Source organism: Eurosta solidaginis, chromosome 2 (assembly GCF_040869045.1).
Source record: "Eurosta solidaginis isolate ZX-2024a chromosome 2, ASM4086904v1, whole genome shotgun sequence".
Lineage (NCBI taxonomy): Eukaryota > Metazoa > Arthropoda > Insecta > Diptera > Tephritidae > Eurosta > Eurosta solidaginis.
The window spans coordinates 24,649,355-24,668,780 of NC_090320.1; the positions used below are offsets into that span (position 1 = coordinate 24,649,355).

General features: G+C 40.3%; 2 long non-coding RNA genes across 2 annotated transcripts in view; both read right to left on the reverse strand.

The window, feature by feature from the left end:
- LOC137239394 (uncharacterized) overlaps positions 1–19,426 on the reverse strand; it is an 853,500-nt gene that overhangs the window by 333,258 nt on the left and 500,816 nt on the right. The window lies entirely within an intron of this gene.
- Positions 1–19,426, reverse strand: part of LOC137239395 (uncharacterized) — a 37,315-nt gene that overhangs the window by 16,737 nt on the left and 1,152 nt on the right. The window contains exon 2 of the long non-coding RNA XR_010949357.1: positions 904–1,007. This is a non-coding gene — a long non-coding RNA (uncharacterized lncRNA). The remainder of the gene's footprint in view (positions 1–903; positions 1,008–19,426) is intronic.

Consider the following 19,426-nt stretch of genomic DNA (forward strand, 5'->3'; position numbering starts at 1 on the left):
TATACTATTTTAATTAGAATAAATCAGCCTCTGGTACACTTTCCGGACTACAAAATATCCTAAATATTATCTTTGTCAAGGAGGTACTCCTGTGCTGAATTTCAAGCGTGCGGCACCATAAATACTACTTTTTACAATTAGTCGGTCCCTGGTCCACTTCCCGGACCAAGTTGCAAATCCACAGCATTCTCAAACCCTCTTGAACACACACACAAAATTTCATCACAATCTACTGAGTCATTTAGAAGGAGTTCTGACAAAAACACGTACAGAAGATATATCTATTAAGATATACGTTCGGAGTAGAAGCGATATGTAGAAAATTCTCAACAAAATGTAACATTTTTGTAATATACAAAAACCAAAAAATATTCGATGAAAAAATTAATGCAATATATCGATAAAAAAGAAAAAAATTATAAAATTGCATTAACAATAAAAATATCGATAAAAACTTCCAATTTTTAAAATAAAAAGCGATTGTTGAAAATAATTGAAACAGTCTATGAAAAAGATTGTGAAGAATCGATACAAAATCACAGGTCTTAAATAAGAAGCAATAAACAAAACCTTAAAAAATGTATAAGAAGCAATGGAAATGACACCGTATGGCAAGCATGGAAGGATCGAAACAAATGTGAATCAAGGAAAATATCAAAGAAAAATAATTCACAACAATTAAAAGATTCGAAAAAAGACACAGATTGATTAATTAATTAAAAATCAATAAAAATTATGTCGATAAGAATAATCGATAAAAAACTTTATATAAATTATCGAAAAACTTTGCCTTTGTCAATTACATAGGAAGGAAAGAGTCGAATAAAATTGTAGATGTTTGCACGATAAAAGTTTATAAAATAAATCGATAAATAAAATAAATTAAAATCGATAAAAACTTACATATTTCAAAAAACAGCGATGGAAAAAATAGTGGATAAATTTGGCAACCTCTCCAGTGTTTAAAATATTTATTTTTAATGTTGTGATGGATAAAATCCACAGATCTGTAATATAAAGAAGAAAATATAAAAAAAAATATTGATAGAAAAAATTTAAAGGGTGTAATGCAAATAAGAAATATTTAGAATAAACGAACCAAAAAATGCTTTCCTGTTGAATAATAGGAATAGACGAAACCATTGAAAAAAATATTTAATAACAATCGATAGAAAGGATTCCATGCATAAGAAAAAATATGAAAAACAAGCAAATTAACTAAGTAAAATTCGGTGAAAGCGAAGTTGTTAAAACTAACGGTAAAAAATTGACAAAAAAATCGTTAAGAACATGTATACAAAAAAAGTAAATCGAAAAACTCAATAAAATAAGTATAATCTGCATAAGTTGAAAATAGCAGATTAAAGGCGCGATATAATTTAATCAAAATTGTTTCAATCGATGAATTTTACATATTGTCACGAATATTAGAATCACTAAGTGATACTCACATCACATCGCTAGGGTGATTCTAAGCAATATGTGCGTAAATAAATAAATCATTATGTACACATTACGACAAGCAACATTTACATACACGCAGCGGGGAAATACACATAAACACATTAACCGTCGTTTACCCACATGCATACAAGGCAACGAAGAGGTAACTCACACACAGATGTACATAGTTAGTCAACAGTCAGAGTATTACTCACATATGTACACGCATATGCCTATGTGAGAGTCTACAAACTACAAATAGGTATACATATATATAGCTCAATTACTAGGCTAAACAAGTAGAACATTCTACAAAGAGAAACATCTGGAATATCCCAACGAAGCAGAAAAGAGTATAAAAGCAGCAAAAGCGGAGTAGTCTGACTTGAGTTTGATTTGAGTTGTCAAGCAGTTACGACTAAGACGATATCTAGCGAGCAATAGCAGTATTATTTTGAAAGTCAGTTTCATTTAAGCTATCAGTTTGGTTATTAAGCTATTCGTTGCACAGTTTGAGTGTTAGGCAAGGTGCACACAAGGCTACGCGTCATAGACGCTGCAGGAGAAATTTGTACGCTTTGATGCCGAACACATGTATTTGAATGGAGAGCTGCATGAAAGCGACAAAGCATGAAATATTCGTGTAGCTAAGCGTACAGCAATGTTGGTCGCTGAGCGTACGTACGCTTGAAAAAAAGGAAGAACAAGATGTTTGTGTACATTTTTTTGTATGCAAATTTGTGTAATTAGTTAATAAGTATAATTTAGTTAATAGAAGTGCGTGAAAGGTATATTACCAAAGCGAAAAAGGGTACCAAACACCACAACAGCTTGGTTAGACATTGTTGAAGCATTTAAAAGGCTAAAAAGTGTTGGAAACTAGAAATCACCCTTTTCTCTAGTCCGCGGTGGGTTAAAATTGCCTTTCATAATATATAAAGGCACGGGGATGCAAACAACGTTTAATACCTATTTTCCTTTGGTTTCGGGGACGGATGTAGCTGAAGAAATTAAATTTTTTTATTTTTTTCAATAATTGTTTGCTTTTTGTAGCGACGCTCGAAAGTAGCTTCATGTGCAGATCTTGAGGCGTAGAGAAATTGTAGCTATATGAAATATCTTGTACGCGTCTATGACGCGTAGCCTCGTGTGGACCTTGCCTTATTGTGAAGTATTTTAATAAAGGCCATTTTTCCATTATTCAATATTGGATTTATTTATTCTACAGTTTAGCGATACAAACCTCGCAAATAAGAGGATTTGCAGCAAATTCGTAACAATTGGTGTCAGAAGAGGAATTGTTGAATAAATTCCAGAGGACAACAAGGACATGGCAAAGTTCAGTGAATTGAAGATCCAGCAACTGAAGAAGGAGTTGGAGAGCCGTGGATTGAATACAACCGGCATTAAACTCGAACCTCAGGCACGACTACGAGAGGCAATAGAATTAGAAGCAATTGACGTGGAAGAGTATGACTTTCATCTTGAAGGAGAGGAAACAACAAAAATGGCAGAGACAGTTACGCAGGCAGTTACGAGCACAGACTTGAACATGATTTTGGCTGCAATATCTGCTCAAACATCGACAGTGGCTTCTCAACTGGAATCGCAAAAGACAGATATAACATCTAAACTGGCATCTCAACTAGAAGAACAGAAAACGTATATGTCATCTCAACTAGAAGAAGAGAAAACGTATTTGTCATCACAGATGGAATCCCAAGAGACACGAATAACATCAAAGATGGAAACACAACTGAAAGAACAAGAGGCACGCATAACAGTACAACTCGAAGCGCAGGAGGCGCGTATATCATCAAAACTCGAAGCGCGTATGGACGAGAAAATAATGCAGTTTGAGGAAAAAATCGAAGCCGAGGTGGATGCTTTGAGAGGTCGTATACAGGAGTTGCAATTACATCGCCCAGCTGTTTCAGCAAGCAATCCAAAGGTAAAAACACCATCCTTTGACGGTTCTGTTCTTTCCAGGTCTTTAAGCTTCAATTTGAGAAGACCGCAGCAGTGAACAATTGTAATACCGAAGATAAAGTTGCAGCATTGTTCGTGGCTTTAAAAGGACCAGCTGCTGAGATCCTACAGACCATCCCAGAGTATGAACGTAACAGTTACGAAGCATTGATGGCTGCTGTAGAACGAAGATACGGAAGCGAACACAGAAAACAGATCTACCAAATAGAATTGCAAAACCGCTACCAAAAAGCTAACGAGACTTTGCAGGAGTTTGTTTCGGACATTGAAAGATTGGCTCATCTTGCAAATGCGGATGCACCCGTGGAATACACGGAAAGAGTGAAGATTCAGAGCTTTATAAATGGCATACGGGACGTCGAAACGGAGCGAGCCACATATGCGAACCCAAAGCAAACATTTTCTGAAACGGTATTCCATGCATTGACTCAGCATACAAGCTCATCGTGTGAAAGTAGAAAGGCCAGAGTGGGTAGATACAATTTTGGAAGCTCTGAAGGGATCACAACAGAAAAATGCCGGAGTTATGAAATGTTTCAAGTGCGGTAACCCAGGTCACATTGCACGTCATTGCAGTAGCAATTCCAATAGTTCCAACAATGTGGGTGGCCGTAAACGCAGAGCTGAAGGAGATGAGCAAATCTCCAAGTCCACTCAATCGTTAAACTAAAGCGAGTCAGCCGCAAGAGGCGCCAGCTGGCTCCCCCAATTGAATGCCCCATATTCTCTATCTCGCAAATCGGAAGAAGGTCAAACAATATTACTGTAGGAGGACATGTGGATGGAAAGGAACGTTTACTGACTGTAGATACGGGTGCATCTCATTCCATTATTCGAGCGGATTTAGTCAACAAGAAGATAAGACCATTGCATGGAGCAAGATTGCGTACAGCCACTGGAGAAGACACCACGGTCCTAGGAGAAGTAGTATGTGAAGTCGCAATTGGGAACGTCACGGAAGTATACAATTTTATAGAGGCGGAAATTGTTGATGAAATCATAATCGGAGTGGACTTCTTAATCGACCAAGGCATCAAGATCAATATGCAAAGCAAGATTATGCGATATAAGAACATGGATGTGCCACTTAATTTCGGCTACGAGAGGCTACAGCAGTAAACGAGTGATGGTGGAAGAGAATCAGCAAATACCACCAAAATCAGAAGCAGTCATCTGGGCAAAGGTTGATGGAGAGTGTGGGACAAACAAATTGTGGGTTGTCGAAGCAGCAAACAAATCAACACCGAATGTTCTTGTAGGGAAAACCCTGGCTATGACAAAACAAGATGGACGTTTTCCGATAAGAGTACTCAATGAGTTCAATTCACCAATCAAACTTACCAAAGGAGCTATATTGGGAAGATGTCAAGAGGCTGATGTAATTATTAACTGTGAACAGCTCGAGGAGCACGTTCCAACCAGCAACAATGATCTTTCAAACGACATCATGGCATGGACGGAGGAGCTAGAGGAAGATTATCAGAGTAAAGCAAAACAACTGCTCCTAAACTACGCGAATATATTTGACCAGAATGGCTTCAAACCAGGCCGCACCAAAGTTGTGAAACATCAAATTGACACTGGAGATGCGAGGCCGATCCGTCAAGCTCCTCGTAGTGTTCCACTTGCGAAGCGGGAAGTTTTAAGTCAAATCGTGCAAGAAATGAACGACGTTACGAAAAAGGATAGCTAACCATTGCCAAGAATTGACGATACTCTGGACTCCCTATCTGGTACGAAATGGTTTTCCACACTGGACTTGAAAAGCGGCTACTGGCAAGTGGAGGTGAAGGAGGAAGACAAAGAGAAAACAGCCTTCAGTGTTGGTGATGGTCTTTGGCAATTTACAGTGATGCCTTTTGGACTTTGTAATGCACCAGCTTCTTTCGAGAGACTCATGGATCAGGTATTGAAAGGACTACATTGGAAAACATGCTTGGTGTACCTGGACGACATTATGGTATTGGGCAAGAACTTTGATTAACATCTTAAAAACTTAGAGGAAGTTTTCCAGAGAATAGCTGGCGCTGGTCTGAAACTAAGTCCCAAAAAGTGTTCGTTGTTTAAAAAGGAATTAAATTATTTGTACTGCGAATGAAAAAACAGAAGCTGTAAAAGATTGGCCAAGACCACAGAACTTGCATGAATTAAGAAGTTTCCTGGGGCTGTGCACATATTACCGCCGATTTGTACCAAACTTTTCCAGCGTAGCCCATAGCCTTCACGAGCTTACAAGAAAAAATAAAGCTTTTCAGTGGAAAAAAGAGCAAGAATTGGCTTTCCAAACATTAAAAGAGCGGTTGTGCACTGCTCTAATGTTGGCATATCCGATTCCAGAAGCAACGTTTATTCTAGATACCGATGCGAGTGGATATGCTATAGGAGGCGTTTTATCACAACTGGTCGATGGACAGGAGAACGTAGTTGCATATTACAGCCGATCAATTGGAAAACCAGAGAGGAACTATTGCGTTACACGGAGAGAGCTATTAGCATTGGTAGAGTGCATTAAACATTTTCATAAACACCTCTACGGGCAGCGATTCCGCGCCAGGACAGATCACGCAGCGTTGAAATGGCTCCTGCAGTGCCGTAACCCAGAAGGTCAATTGGCACGGTGGATCGACCGACTATAAAGCTATGACTTTTCCATTGAGCATCGAAAAGGTAGTACCCATGGAAATGCTGATGCAATGTCACGAAGACCATGTAGTTTGGAATGTAAACACTGTTCAAAAGCTGAGACTAAGGAAGACATTATAGATGTTCGGTTTATGACTATGACGTGTTCGGATGACTGGGACATGGAACAACTAAGGAAGTGTCAGCTAGAAGATTCAGATCTGTCCCATATTGTGCACGGACTCGAACGAAATGAGAGACTGAATAAAGAGGAGATGTCAGCAGAAAGTCCTATTGTGAAGTCATATTGGGCCCAGTGGAATATTTTACAATTGATATCCGGTTGCCTGTATCGAATATGGGAGAATGAGGACGGCCAGTGCAAGAAGACACTGATAGTTGTTCCCAGGAAAAGGATTCCTGACGTTCTCAACGAGCTACATAATGGTCCAAGTGGAGGTCATCTGGGAATCACGAAAACGCTCGAGAAGATTAAACAGAGAGTCTAAGCCGCCTTCACAAATATTTAGACGGCGTCAAAATATACGTATGCGCAGCCATGCGCGGCGAAGTGGAAGACACCAACGAGCGACCACTGCCATCGTCGTCAACGATATTTGGGAAGGTCAGTCAAGCATTATCAATCGGCAATCGCGGATGCGCTCCTTTGTATAGTTATATACAAAACATTTATATTCAATACCTTTAAACATATATATTTAATTTTGAAGTTTGAAATTAATTTATAATAATTAAAGTAATAGAAATAGCGAAACATTATAACGTTTTAAAGAAAAACTATTGACCCTTTTAATTGGAAGTGTTAAGTGTAGCGAAGAAAGACCACACATTTGTTCATGGTCCTTCGCAGCCATCTTTGGCCCAACCCCTAAAATTATAATTAAAACAAAAATTTAATTAAAATCGAATTTTCGTTCGTTTGAAAAATAAATATAAATTTTTTAAAACAAAACATACAAAAGTGGAGACACAGTGAATAAAAGCTGAGTGAAGGAAGTGTGGAAAAAAACAACACAAAGTTTAAAAGCTGCTTATATACATATATACAAATAGAGAATTGAGCATATTCAAAAAACAAAAGAAAAAAAAAAATTGCGAAAAAAAATTTTAAGATCTTTAAAACACAAAAGAAAAAAAAAGTTTTTGAAAATTGTGGGCGCACTCATCATACAAACATATATTTATACAAACACTTAAATGCACAGAAATATTGTTTTTTAAAAGAGAAAATGAAATTTTGAAACTCAAAAAATAAAAAATTAAAAATCATCTTACCTAAGCAACCAAGCAGCAGCAACAACAGCCAGCTTATCATCAACAACAAGCAGACCAGGCAACAACAACACAATAAGAAGCAGTATATACAAGAATTGGTGAGTAGGCAATTTTTTTAATTTCCATAAAAAAATACCAGAAAATAATACAACTTTTTCCGCAAAAGTTATATTATTTTTTGTAAACTGCAAAACATATACCACGTATATATATGAATATTGCGGAAATTTTCTTACCGTTGGTTTTACTGCAACTTTTTTGCAACCAAAAATTGGAAGAAAATATTCCGCTATACCAATAGGCAAAATCCGCCAATTATATATATAAATATATACATATGTAAAATGTATGTAATATGTATTCAACCAACAAAAATTGCAGTTTACTTGCCTACTCAAACCCACTGTGCAAGAACAACATCAGCAAAAATTTACCCCGTTGTTCGCACAGAGCGTTGAACTTGGCGATACAGTTCAACTTCCAAATCATTTTTTCTGCTTCGCAGCATATAGAAAAGTATAATATTCATACGTATGTACTAGTGTTGGGAACTATCGAATGAATTCAACTATCGATAGTTAGTTACTGAATGATTTTAACTATCGAATGAATTTTTTCATTCATTCTTTCATTCATTCATTTGAACTGCTCTTTAGCTAGCCAGAGGCCAAAAGAACAATTTCTGGATCGTTTTAGTTACCCCCCGGGGTAGCTAAAGAACAAACCTATATAAGACCAAAAACGTCGTGTTCCAATGAAACGTGATCCAGATACAGCTAGAGATTTAACATGCAAATGCAACAACAATGTGACCATATGGATCAATTTGTTTTTGCATTTGCATGTTAAATTTCTATCCGTATCTGGATCACGCTTCATTGGAACGTAACAAAAATGTTAAATATGACTAAAATGGTGTAAATAATGAAAATATTCAATTTAAATGCCTTTGTTACATGTTCTGCAAAGTGCATGCATGATATGCAAATGACCTTTGTTCGCAACCCACTGAGTTTTTTTGGTATCACCACTTCATATGGCCAATATATCAGTACTCCCCCAAACCTGCGGGGAGATTTTATGCCGCTATAACAAAAACAACAACAGGAAAGAAGATTACTTAAAATGGATTTTTATCTGTATTATTCAAATCTGTTTCAGAGGCATTATTGAGTGCCTTAACTTATACATATACAAGTATGTACATCGAGTTGACATGAAAAATACCTTCAATGTTTAAATTGCTGTTGAAAAATATTATATCTAGTTTATCTCCTTTAAGTCAGTTTCTGCTGTCGTTAATTATTTGCCCTGCTTTCGAGAAAACTCGTTCTGACGGAACCGATGGTGCGGGTATACATAAATATTTTCTCGAAAGCATATGTGACCGGGCCTATGAAAAGGTGGCTTATGACTCAAAAAAGAAATTGCGAGAAACAGCTGTTAAAGATAAAAAAACTATCGAAACCAGAAAAAAAGTGGAACATTTTTTTTTTTTTGAGTCATAAGCCACCTTTTTTTAGGACGGGTCACATATATAGTTCTGGAAATGTTGACTGGCTACGATTCCAATAGTCTAGAGGATTATTTGATCGATCAACAAAATTTTGCCTTAGATATTGCTCCAACTGAATATTTGCAATGACATTGGGCGCGTTTTGACAAATTGTTTTTGCTTCAGCAACTCTTTCATCGAGAAGGTCCCAGAGAGATACTTCGCTTTTATCGACCGATACTTCTCTTGGGGTGTTGGTAGGAACACTTGTGTTTTGTTGCCGTATTATTTGTATTTGTTGTATTATTTGCCTTATTTTCATTTCCAAAAGCAAATTTTTTTAAACCTATGATCTAGGAATGTCGATTTGGCGCACATTTTGTCAGACTCCAACTGCCCTAATCGTCTCCAAACTATATCTAACAATCTGCTCTTCCAACTTTCTCCCTCTACAGTTTTCATTTTGCGATTTCGTACTGCGTATTGAAGACTCTGATTAGAGGCACTTCCAGTGATATCGTGGGATAATTTTCTCCTGACAATTCGGTTGTCGTGGCCTCTATGGGCTTGAAAAGGTTAGTGTAATCCAACAATGTTTCCCATTCTGATCAATTGAGGAAATCAGGAGCATTTGGCAGGGAGTGGTTCTTTTACCAAGCATATGCGCTCCATCATTATAAGGGTGGAATTCCACCGGGTAGGGACATCAGTTCAGTAACACCCATTTGCTTTTGCATACTTTTTAATTTTTTCATCGCTTGAGAACTATGGTTAAAGTAAGTGACTATGGCACGACAGTTGGTTATCAGGACAGTAACTTATGGAACAGCTTTGATGACATCAATTACACATATATTTAATGTGTGCGCTACACATGGGTGGTGGTGCTTCTGTAGCATTTCAATTAAAACCTTTTTAATATTAGCCCCGTTATCACTTACTATAGCAACTATTTTGTCAAAAACCGACCACTCATCAAATAGTAACTTCAATTCTGTAGTTATATTTTGGGAGGTATGATTTCCTAAGATTTCCTTTGTTGATAAAACTGCAGAAATCGTTTTGTTATCCCGAACGAAATGACTAGTAACTGACAAAAAAGATTTTTGACTACCAGAAGTCCACATATCACTTGTAACTGAAATATGTGTTACAATGTTGAGCAAGTCATGTAGTTTCTTTCTTACTTCATTGTATTTAAAAGGTAGCATTGTATTTGATAAAATGTTTCTGTTTGGCAAGGAATATAATGGCTGAAGCTTTTTTGTATATTCTGTAAATCCTACATTGTCATCGATGGAAAGCGGCTGCAAATCTTTTATAATCATCTTTAAAAGAGACTCATCAATGTTATATTTTTCTTGCTCTGAGAGCTCAGAACGTGTGCTGGTAACAAATAATTTTGTTTGAACAGTCTTCTTCTCAAACATCCACTATTGGAAATGTCTTCGGCAGGTATTGTTAAGGAACTTCGCGCTGCACTCACTGCAGTAGTTGAAGAAAAAGAGAAGTAGAACTACGTTCCTCTTTTGAAATTACTGGCACAATTTCTCCTGAAGTTATATTCCTTTGTTCTGAGGAAGACGGATGCTTACGGCGTAGATGGTCTTTTAAATTTTATGTGTTGCCAGAAAAATTAAATTTTTTTTGCATATATGGCATTTAACTTCATTGCCATTTTTGATAAAAAACTCCCAATCTACACAAATTAAATAGTTAAAAGCACTTCCTCAGTTAAAGTTTTTTAATAATTACCACACTTAAAACGTTTGTCGATTATTTAAATTTAAATAGAACGAACGATTTGAAGAAATAGTAATGAGCGAATCATTCATACCAAAAACTAGTAGTTCGATAAAATAGTAATGAACGAATCATTCATACCAAAAACTAGTAACTCGAAAAAATAGTAGTGATCGAATCATTCATACCTAAAACTGGTAATTCGAAAAAATAGTAATGAACGAATCATTCATACCTAAAACTAGTAATTCGAAAAAATTGTAATGAACGAATTTCAAATGACTATCGAATGAATGAAAATTAATGAACTATCGAATAACTCGATAGTTTTCATTCGATAGTTCCCAACACTAGTATGCACATACTTACATACATGTACAAATAATTTCAAGTTGCTTTTCCAACATTCCTATTTATCCACTCTGAGAACATCATACGTGTTTACTCACACGTTCAAGTCGCTCTTCCAGCGACATTTTCCCAGCACGTATAGCTACATTAGCAACGAGAGTTGTGTACTGCTGATCAAATTTATCAACCTCTCTCATATTTGCAATTTTTTCATCTTTCTTTGCTGCACTCACCCAACAGTGCAATCAAGCGCCCTCAGCTTCACAAAAGAAACGCTACATTAAAGCGACGAGGAAGCGAATCAAAACAAACTCTTCTGTTTGTAAACATAAACAGAGAAGCTCATCTGATTCTCGTGCATACGTTCGCACAAACAAATATATATACATACATACGTTTGTATATTGCGCACGTACATTTGTACTTATTCTGGCGTACAAAATTAAGTTTGAGATATTTTCTCCCTATAGGAACTTTCAAAAAAAAATATCCGTACAAACTTCAAGTACATATTATTATTTTCTAATATATACATACCTATATATACCAGTTATTTACAAATACACGTTTATTTCCACACGTATATTTACACGTATATATAAGTGAAAAGTGTTTGTGATTTTTTTTTTAAGTTTTATATTTTTTGTTTTTACAAAACATTATACATACTATTGAAATCCGAATTTCGCGGATTTAAATTATATAAGGAACGTCCCGTTGTCCGTGCTTGACTCCATTTTTCAAAAAAAAAAACAAACACCGCCACCAATTTAAATTCCCTTTTTTTAAATTTCTGTGGCACGAAGAGTTTTCCATCTTCGAATTTTGCGAACGTTCTCTGAGCGTAAAAATATTTTACTCGTTTTTTTTAGTGAAAAACCAAAAGTTTGCATAAAATGCCTCTCAGTCCCCCAAAAGTGTCCGAAACCGGGACAAAACCAAAAGGTGGCCCAAAGGAAGAAACGGCCAAGGAAAGGTCAACATCCCCCCGCCGGAAATCCAAATCAGTTGACCCATCCGCGCAAAAGTTCATCGCGGAAAGTGACAATCTGATGAGATACTGTGCAAAATTCAACGAAGCACCGATTCAGGATCACACTGAATCGTATCTCATGATAAAGAACAAATCACTAGATGATTATTGGGCATGACTTCAATCGGTTTACGATCTGGTATTTTCGAAACCAGACGAAAGTTTCCATGAAGATTTTAAGAGTTCAGTACAAGGCAAACAATCCGCCTGCCTTGATACGTATGAAATGACAAAAGCAAAGATTGCCGATCAACTTTCATTGATCAAAATGATGGCAACACCGAGTCCACCATCCCGCGTGGAACAACACTCGGCTGAGGCAAATATTTACCTCAAAGTCCCAGCATGCGACACGGAGACCTTTTATGGTGGCTATGAAGAATGGCCCGCTTTTCGTGATATGTTCACAGCGGTGTATATTAACCACCCAAGGCTCTCCCGTTCTCAGAAATTGTACCATCTCCGGTACAAAACGCAAGGAAAAGCCGGCTCCATCGTCAAGCAATATGCGTTGAGCGATGATAACTTTGACCTTGCCTGGGAAGCTTTACGGTCACGATACGAAAACAAGCGGATCCTGGTTGACAACCAGATAAAATCCTTACTGACTCTTGCCACTATTCCATCCGAAAACAGTGAGCAACTTCAGAAATTGCAAAATACAATCAACTGCCTATCCGTCCTTCACTCCCAAGGAGTTACGACAGACAGTTGGGATCCGATTCTGGTGTACATTTGTTCATCTAAGCTCCCCGAAACAACCCTGTCACTTTGGGAACAGTCTCTCTCTTCTCGAAGAGATCTACCCTCATGGTCACAAATGAATGACTTTCTCACCTCGAGATATGAAGTCGTTGAAAGAGTCAATAGGCTTCAACCATGCAAACAAAAACCAGTCGCTCATCAAAATTCTGCGCAAAACAGGTCCTTCAACAGGACGCAAACCCTTGTGGCAGAATCTAAAAGGAAACTTGCCAATGTTGCAACTCCCCGCACCTTATTAGATTTTGTCCACGATTCAAACGAATGTCTGTGCAAAACCGGACACAATTCGTAAAACAAGCTAAGCTGTGTACAAACTGCCTTAGCAGCACTCATATCATCAATGAGTGCACGAGCAAGTGGTCATGTTCGACATGCCATCAACGGCATCACACGCTGTTGCATGCGAGCCCACAAGCTCAAAGTTCCACCCCGCGAACGAATGCACCAAACGTGCAGCACACAACTGCTGAGTCAACATCTCCCGTTCGACAAACGCAGAACAGCTCCGGTTCTAGCGAGCTACCGTGTTGTTCAAAACACGCACCGGTTCAATCATTGCATGCAGCCAATGATAACCAAATTCTCCTTCCTACTGCTATGGTCGCAGTCGAACACGAAGGGGAATTATTTCAACTGAGAGCCCTTATTGATCAGGGCTCGGAAAGAACTTTCATTTCCTCGAAAGTTCAAAAACGGTTGAAACTTCCATTCGAACATTCAAAGTTCGAAATCTCTGGAATGGGTGGACAAGTCGTACAAAAGTCCTCCAAGCTTTGTCCTTTGACACTGGTTGCATCCAAGGCCATGAAAAGAATAAAGGCTCATGCCATTGTGTTGCCGCAACTGACAAAAAATCTGCCAACATCCACCATTATTCGCAAAATCTGGCAGCAGTTCAAACTCCTTGAGCTCGCTGATCCCAGTTGCCACATACCAGGTCAGACTGACATGGTCATTGGCAGCGACATACTTCCACAAATTCTGCTGGAAGGTATAAAAAAGGTGTGTGGTAGCATACTTGCACAACAAACCATTTTTGGTTGGATTCTCAGTGGTCCAATAACTGAAAATGTTGTGTCATTCTGGATGCAAGTCCAAGCGTCAAACGAGACACTCAGTTCTCAACTGAAAAAACTTTGGGAAGAGGAGGAAATTCCACAACCTACACAGATATCCCCCGAGGATCAAGCGTGTGAGCAGATATACGCAAAAACCAAGACACGTGCACCAAACGGTCGATACATTGTGCGACTTCCATTCAAGGAAGAGTTTCCTGAAAAACTCTCCCTCGGCAAATCCCGCCCGGCTGCTCTGCAGCAGTTTTTCAGCATGGAGCGTTCGCTTCAGAAAAAGGGGGAGTTAGGTACAATGTACAGCAATGTGTTGCAAGAATATCTCGACCTTGATCACATGGAATCTATCGACCCATGCGAAATAACTTCGAATGGCAAGTTCTTCTCATTTTACTTGCCATATCATGCGGTAGTCAAACCAGATAAGGTCGCCACCAAAGTTCGTATGGTTTTCAACGCCTCTAAAAAATCTGGGTCAGGCAAATCCCTGAATGACGTGCTATACACTGGTCCAACTCTCCAACCAGATCTCATGCTACTAATTCTACAGTGGCGCATGCAAAAGTATGTGTTCAATGGAGACATTGAAAAAATGTACCCTCAGATCCTTATACACGAGGACGACAAAGATTTTCAGCAAATCCTATTTCGCAAATCGGCCAACTCCATTGTTAGCGATTTCAATCTGAAAACGGTTACATTCGGCGTTAATTTTGCACCATATCTCGCTATTCGTACGTTGCATCAACTATCCGATGACACGAAAGCGACATTCCCGTTGGCTGCAACAATTCTCAAGACGCAGACGTATGTCGACGACATCCTATCAGGAAGTCACACCATCGATAACGCCACTGAATCACTCGTTCAAGTGATTAAAGCCCTAAAATCAGCTGGTTTCATACTAAAGAAACTAACGGCTAATCACCCGGCCATATTAGAACAATTTCCGAAGGAGGATCTTCTAGACTCCAACTTCTTGAAATTTGAGAGCACTTCCAATACCAAAACTCTTGGCATTCGATGGAACGCGCTCACGGACAAATTTTTATACACCATTCTGCCGGAATACACCCAAAATGCGGTCACAAAGCGACAAATTTTATCTTCTGTTGCAAAACTTTTTGACCCGGCAGGATGGCTGTCGCCAGTTATGATCCAGGCCAAGATGCTTCTCCAAGAAATCTGGCTGGATGGCAGCGATTGGGATGAAAGCGCCAAGCCCGCAACATTATCAAAATGGCAACATTTCGCAGAAAATCTGCCAGCCATTTGCCACATCGAAATCCCTCGATGGGTTAATGTCGTTCCAGGGCAAGACACCCAAATCCACGGGTTCTGTGATGCCTCGAAAAAAGCATATTGCGCAGCGATTTACATCCGCACACATGTGGGCAACCAAATAAAATCTTCACTTTTGGTTGCGAAAGGCAAAGTTGCCCCCATAAAAACTGTAATCTTACCCCGCTTAGAGCTATGTGGTGCAGTCCTACTCGCCAAGCTGGCTTCAACTGTTCGAAAACAGCTCGACTTACAAGCATGCAACACCTTCTTATGGTCAGATTTTGAGATTGCACTAGCCTGGCTAGAGAAATCTCCATCGACCTGGAAGACTTATGTGGCCAACCGTACCTCTCAAATTCGAGAATATCTTCCTAGCGGCACCTGGCGCCACGTATCTAGCTAAGACAACCCTGCTGATCTTGGCACACGTGGTTGCAAGCCGCATGATTTGATAGGCTTGCACTTTGGTGGCACGGACCACAATGGCTTTCTTGCCACATTTCGGCATGGTCAAAGCCGAAAGCAGGTAGCGCTTCTCCACCCGAGAAGCGCAAGGTCGAAGCATATCACGCACCCGAGGAAGAGGACGATATTCTTCAACGTTTCTCCTCATACTCTCGAGCTCTCCGTGTGATTGCATACGTGTTCCGCTTTGCGAACAATGCCTGCAAAAATCCAAATCGGTGGCAACAACACATAATCCCCATCTGACGTACAAAGAGTTGCAACATGTGAAAACGCGGCTTGTGGCAATGGCACAATCTCGCCATTTCGGGGCGGAAAAGAGCGCCTTACAAAAAGAGTTCCCTTCTGGCTCTTGACCCATTTTTGGATGGATACGGACTCCTACGTATCGGTGGAAGATTGGAACATTCTACAATGCAATACAGTGAGAAGCCTCCAGTAATCCTTCCTCCGGGTTCAAGGCTATGGCAGTTGTATCTGGAGTTTTTACACCGCCTGCTTCTTCATGCAGAAATGCGGTTAATGCTCCAAATGGTGAGGCAAGAGTACTACGTACCAAAACTAAAGCCTCTTATAAAGAAATGCATTTTTCAATGCAAATCTTGCACGCTTTTCAAAAAGAAAACGCGCACGTAAATAATGGCAGCTCTACCACCTGAGCGCTGCAATTTCTCACTCCCCTTTTCCACAACAGGAGTAGACTTTGCAGGTCCATTCCAAATAAAAACATCGGTTCTGAGGTCGACCACTATCATAAAAGGGTACGTGGCTGTATTCGTCTGTTTTTCCACAAAGGCAGTACACCTCGAGCTATGCTCGGACCTTACCACCGAAGCCTTTCGAGCAGCATTCGCCCAATTCGTTGGCAGACGAGGTTGTCGCTCAAAAATGATAAGCGACAATGGTAAAACGTTCATTGGCGCTCAACGCGCACTCGAACGCGAGATCGTTAAATTTCTTAACGAATGCTCCGCGGACATTGTGCAGAAATATGCCCCCCAGGGAATAAACTGGCAGTATATTCCACCCAGTGCCCCTCATATGGGCGGCTTGTGAGAATCCGCGGTAAAAAGTTTTAAAACCCACTTCAAAAAAATCGCTGCATCCCACAAGTTTACATTCGAAGAATTCACGACGCTGTTGGTGCGTATTGAAGCAGTTCTCAATTCGAGGCCTCTAACCTCACTATCCCAGGACCCCGCTGACTTCACAGCGCTCACTCCGGGTCACTTCCTTCGAGGTGCACCGCTATTAGCCATTTCTGAGCCAAACGCGGAAGACCTCTCCTGGATAAATCGATGGGAAAAACTCAAATCGCTTCATCACCAATTCAGTCGACGCTGGAAAGAGGATTATCTGAAGGACCTTCAGAAGCGCTATAAATGGCAAACGCCACAGCGAAATCCTCAACCAGGCGACCTCGTCGTAATTAACGAAGATTCCCTCCCACCCACCGAGTGGCGTCTGGGACGAATCGAGAACGTTCGCCTCGGCCCGGACAACAATGCTCGGGTTGTAGAGGTTCGCACCCAAAATGGGCTTGTCATGCGCCCCTTAGTTAAACTGTGCTTTCTTCCAATGGAGCACTCTTCGAGCACAGCGCTCTAATTTATATACATTTCCTTGTATAATTAACCTTCCTTGTAGAACTAACTTTCCGCTTACTATCCGCTGTATCCAACTACTTCTCGTTTCTCTCTCTGTTCTTTACTTTCAGGACGACGCATAATGGCATCTCGACAAGCATGCCCACTGGATCCCACGGCAGAGACCGATAACTGTCTCCAGTGTCGGCTCTGCCATCGCTACCACGCGCTGCGGAACTGCTCGACCTTTAAGGCGATGCGGCCACCGCAGCGTGCTACAGTGGCCAGGGCACTGGGCTACTGTTTCAATTGTCTGGCACTCACGCACACCACGGGGGAACGCGACTCACGAGGGTCGTGCAAAATTTGCGGCCTGGCACATCACACCCTCCTGCACGAAGGACCGAAAGGTCGACGTGGGCAGCGCAAAGCCCCTCCACGGAAAACCCCCCAAGCATCCCGCAAGCCGAAACCCAGGTCGAAGAAGGAAAAAGAGAGGACACCGACCTGCGCCTGCAGCACCCAAAAGGCGCATCCTGCAATTAAAACAGCGGCAACTCCCAAACTCGCGAAGACGGCCAAGCGCACGATCGCGCGCACCCCTCAAGGCCTGCAAACGGCGCAAGGCCAACGGCGCAATACGAGTCGCGCCTTAGATACTACCATCCGCGCTCTGCAGGAACTGCAGAAGGTGCTTACTAGCACCTCCCTGCAGGGCGGGCAGGATGTCTAAGCCGCCTTCACAAATATTTAGACGGCGTCAAAATATACGTATGCGCAGCCGTGCGCGGCGAAGACACCAACGAGCGACCACTGCCATCGTCGTCAACGATATTTGGGAAAGTCAGTCAAGCATTACCAATCGGCAATCGCGGACGTGCTCCTTTGTATAGTTATATACAAAACATGTATATTCAATACCTTTAAACATATATATTTAATTTTGAAGTTTGAAATTAATTTATAATAATTAAAGTAATAGAAATAGCGAAACATTATAACGTTTTAAAGAAAAACAACCATCTTTTTATGAAGTGAAGTGGAGTGTAGCGAAGAAAGACCAGGTGAGAGTTGTTCAAGAGATTCTATTGGGTTGGTTGCCGTCAGTCGGTCACTGAGTGGATTGCCAACTGCGAGGTTTGCAGCAGAGCCAAAGGGCCCAGAACACGAAGTCATGGCCAGATGAAGCAATATAACTCAGGTGCACCGTTTGAAAGGATTGCTTTAGATGTCGCGGGTCCATTTCCTACTAGCAACAGCGGAAACAAATACGTAGTGGTGGTTACGGATTATTTTAGCAAATGGCCAGAGGTATACCCAATCCCAAATCAAGAAGCGGAAACAATTGCAGTCTTGGTTGTAAATAATTGGGTTGTAAGGTATGGTGTACCAATGGAATTACATTCTGACCAAGGCAGGAACTTTGAATCAGCTGTGTTCCAAGAAATGTGTAAAATACTGGGCAATCGAAAAACACGGACAACTGCATTGCATCCTCAGTCCGATGGTATGGTGAAAAGATTCAATAGAACCTTGGAGGAGCACTTAAGGAAAGTAGTCGACAAGTACCATAAAGAGTGGGATACGCACATACAATTATTTTTGATGGCTTACCGATCGGCAGTGCATGAGACGACGGGCCAAACCCCCGCAAAAGTAATTTTTGGCAACGACCTTCGACTGCCAGCCGATTTGGAGTTTGGGATTAATGCCGATGCGGAGAGAAATGCCAAGAAATCCACTGGTGTCTTGGAAGAAGAGATGAGAGAAATACACGATCTCGTAAGACAACGAACAAAGATTATGAGTGACAAGATGAAAGCCAGATACGATAAAGCAATTAATTCGGAAGGTTTTCAGGAAGGCGATTTGGTGCTGTTATATAACCCACAACGGAAGAAAGGTTTGTCCCCGAAATTGCAGTGTAATTGGGAAGGCCCATACAAAATTTTAAAGCGAATCAACGATGTAGTTTACCGCATACAAACCATCGGCAAACCACGAACCAAAATGAAAGTGGTTCATTTGGAGAGACTAGCAGCGTTTAGATCAGGAGATTTGTCTGATCGGGACGATCCGACTTAGGTGGAGGGCAGTGTCACGAATATTAGAATCACTAAGTGATACTCACATCACATCGCTAGGGTGATTCTAAGCAATATGTGCGTAAATAAATAAATCATTATGTACACATTACGACAAGCAACATTTACATACACGCAGCGGGGAAATACACATAAACACATTAACCGTCGTTTACCCACATGCATACAAGGCAACG